Source organism: Bos taurus, chromosome X, assembly GCF_002263795.3.
Source record: "Bos taurus isolate L1 Dominette 01449 registration number 42190680 breed Hereford chromosome X, ARS-UCD2.0, whole genome shotgun sequence".
Lineage (NCBI taxonomy): Eukaryota > Metazoa > Chordata > Mammalia > Artiodactyla > Bovidae > Bos > Bos taurus.
Genome location: NC_037357.1, coordinates 73,571,096 through 73,574,873, shown reverse-complemented (window position 1 = coordinate 73,574,873; position 3,778 = coordinate 73,571,096). Strand labels below are relative to the sequence as shown.

At 35.9% G+C, this 3,778-nt stretch overlaps 1 non-coding gene across 1 annotated transcript; it reads right to left on the bottom strand.

Moving 5' to 3' along the window:
* Positions 1–329: 329 nt before the first annotated feature.
* Positions 330–401, bottom strand: TRNAC-GCA (transfer RNA cysteine (anticodon GCA)). Its single transcript has one exon. It is a non-coding gene; the product is annotated as a tRNA-Cys (tRNA).
* Positions 402–3,778: the final 3,377 nt, after the last annotated feature.

Genomic DNA, 3,778 nt, shown 5'->3' with positions numbered 1-3,778 from the left:
TTATTTAGAAATGTGATAATTTTAAAATGCTAAGACTTCTTAAGTAAAAATTTCAGAAACAACACATTTTGTAAGTTGCTGAACTTGCACCAGGGAGTGATTTAAAAAAGATTAAAAACCATAAAATATTGGCAAAAAATTAAAACTTTTAAAGCAATAAGCTAATTGTTAAAACTCTTATTAACCTTTGTCTTTCAGATATGTGAAGTTACTCAGTCGTGTCTGACTCTTTGTGATCCCATGGACTGTAGCCCACCAGGCTCCTCCATCCATGGAATTCTCTAGGCAAGAATACTGGAGTGGGTTGCCATTTCCTTCTCCAGGGGATCTTCCCGACCCAGGGATCGAACCCGGGTCTTCTGCATTGCAGGCAGACGCTTTACCATCTGAGCCACCAGGGAATCCCACATATATGTAGATTAAAAATACTAAAATTTTAAGATAAAAATTCATGAGCATAATGTAACTCTTAAAAACCGCTAAATCTGTGCCTGGACTAGGAACTGATTGAAAAAAAAGGCTAAAACAATAGAAAAATAATAAAACAGAATTCTTAAAATGGTATTACTTTTTCTTCACGATCTAAATTCCTAAAAATAATCAGGCATTATATTGTCTCATGAAAACAAGTTATAGATAGAATATGTAAGACATTAGATTAAGTTAGATGAAATTAGGTTAAGTTAGGTAAAGTTTGGTTGTTAGGTTATATTGTAAGATCAAATTAGTTATCAAAGTATGAATAATATTTTTGTTTCTTTTAGTATTCTTTATCTTCTGTTTCTTATAAATATAAACTATATGTGAACTTTTGTTTGTGCCCTTTACTCTCAAAATTATGAAATTTTAGGATTATTACACCAAACCATTTAATAGAATATATTAACCAAGTTGACATATATCAATAAACCAATTTCTTACTGTATAATTTCCATATTTAGTTTTGTTCACTTTTCCATATTTCAATTTATTTTAATTTCAAATTTTATAGTTAATATAGCTTGCTAATGATAAATTTTTTGTCATATTAACAATGTAACCAAACAAAATGTAATGTAAGCTAAATATAAAATTACCTTTTATTTTACATTTAAAAGCAAAAGCAATCATTCAACTGTAGCTACAACTTGGATTTTAAGTGCTTATTAAATGTAATAAAATACATTTGGATTATCTAGCAGTTATACTTCGGTCAAATATTTATTCAACTTGCCCATTTTAGTCAACTATAATTGATATACAATGTTATATTAGTTTCAGGTATGCAGAAGACCTGAATAGACATTTTTCCAAGGAAGATGGTCAACAGGCATATCACATGAAAAGATGCTCAGCATCACTAATCATCAGGGATATGCAAGTAAAATGAGATACCACCTCACATCTGTCAGAATGGCTATTATTAAAAAGACAAGAAACAACAAATGTTGGCAAGAATATGGAGAAAAGGGACCCCTGAACCTTGCCTTTATCTGTGGGCATCCAGAGACAATTTTCTTTTATCTTCCCTACATCCTTCAGAAAAGACCTTATTAAAGGATATTTGATCTCAAATCAATTCCAATACTTTGTTTTTGAAGTTGTCTGAAGACTAATGTACAGTTGCAAAAGGAAAATCCCTGGGTGACTTTTCAGGGATCAAACTGAAAGGTTAAGCTGATTTGTCCAACTTGGCTTTGATTTAATTGCAGTTTATTGCCAAGTTGATGCTTGAATCTGACTTTTCAGATTTCCTGAAATACCCTAGGATGACTGGGAGGCCTGCGGAAAGTCAGGGAGAAAAGTCATCTAACAACAGTGAGATGATTTTGGAAAGAGGTGGCTGACTGATCAATAACTAAAACAAGTGGTGGTCACAGGATAGAAGCACAGGGAATTCCTAGTCATCCTTATGCCTTCTAACTCTCAGGGAAAGCAGTGTCAGCATTTCATAAAGCACATTGTATATTGGTTCCCCACGTGATGACAGCAAACACTGCCTTTTCTAACATCATGACCAGTATGGTCAACGCTAGGCTATGTTTAAAATTATAAGAACTTTGTCATTAGTGACCTTCTAAGCCAGATCCTCAGAAGAAATGGGGATATACCATTGGTTTCACATCCTTATTAACCATCTTCCATCTCTGTCTGTACCCCCAAAGCCCTGCAGTTTATATTTGCTATTATTTACCAAAATCTTTACCTATGTTTCTTGTGGCCCTTTAACATCTCTCCCCACCTCTTACAGAAATAGTACTTCTTTGTGGACCAAAACCAATACATAAATGACATAAATGTCTGCCAAGACAGTGACATTGAACAGATTTGCATTAAGACACCTCTACCCACTGCTTTTAATTCTCACTTTGGTGTTTGCATCTTATAAAAGGAGTCTGGGTAATTCAAATGACTGAAGCAGGGTTGGGATGGGGAGAGATGACTGTCCTTGCAAATGGTAAATCATCTCATGAACTTCAGCCTCCCTCATCTCATGGTAAGGCCTCTGTACTGCCACTCTCTTTTCCCACTCTCTTGACACTACCCTGTGTACTACTGAGTCTAAAATATACAGCGCCTTCTTCCAGACAGTCTTTTCTTCCAAAATTGCCCACTGGTGACTAGGAACACATGCTCTCATCTCATATATACTTGGATTATTTCCCTCAAATGTCTCCTGATCCTGGTGGAATTGGTGAAGTGGTTCTTAAAATATGAAACAGTTTGTTTCAATGAAGAAGCCAAAGCACAGATGACTGAGTAAAAATTTGCCTGTATTCAGAGTTTTGAATAGCTATATACTTCCCACTGCTTCACTTCTTTCTCTGTCTGAGTGTCTGGGAATAAAGCTTTTCTGTCCCAAACACCCAGAGAGGTACTGAATCCAGGAGGGTAGAGGAGTAGAGCCAGTGTGAAGCCTAAAATGTGTCAGTGCGGGAAACCAGGCAAGCCCTAAGATTGGGATGACTTGTGCATCCCTTGTATTCCTTCTTATCATGGTGGAGCTCTGCCCTAAAAGATGAAAAGCTTGTTACAAAGAGCCTTCATTGCTCCCGCTGATAGTCTAGGATAAACTGTCTGCTCAGCTTTTTACCTTCCTCACTCAAGTTCATCGTCTTCTTCAGTTGAGATTATGGGACTTCTGGACTAGTCTTGATTCAAGGCAGTTTGAGGTTCTTGGGAAAGTTTGGCTGGGGGAGCAACTCATAATTCATTCATTTACTTTTTCAACAAATTCCTTGAACACCAACCATGTGCCAAACATTCTTCTAGACACTAAGAATGCAGTGGTGAAAATAACAGACAAAAAGGCATTTCAAATCTTATGTTCTAGACTCAGAGCATGGAGAGCTAAAAACAAAAAAAAGCTAAAAAGTAATATGACAGATTATAATAAGTGTTATGGAGAGAATAAAGTGAAGTAAAGGAGAACACATGCCTGAAACCAAATTTTGGGCTCCACAGCAGTACTGGATTAAAACGTTAGAGATCATAAACATTACAAAGAAAAGGATGCCTCTCTCTAAATCAATTATTTTAATTAAATTTTTGCAATATATAGCAATGCAATTAAAGAAGTGCAAAAAAGTTCTGACTTTAAAACATTATATCACTAATGTTTGTTTTTAAAGGTGTTATGCAGCCCTGAATTGTCCAAATTCTGTGGTTAGTCTGTCTACCTTTAGCTGTTTATGCTCTTGCCCAAGCCAAAGACCTCAAAAGGCTACTGAAAACCCAGGCATAGGCAACTTTCAGTCATCAAAGCTGATAATGTTATGGCCTCAGCCTCCTCTCCCTC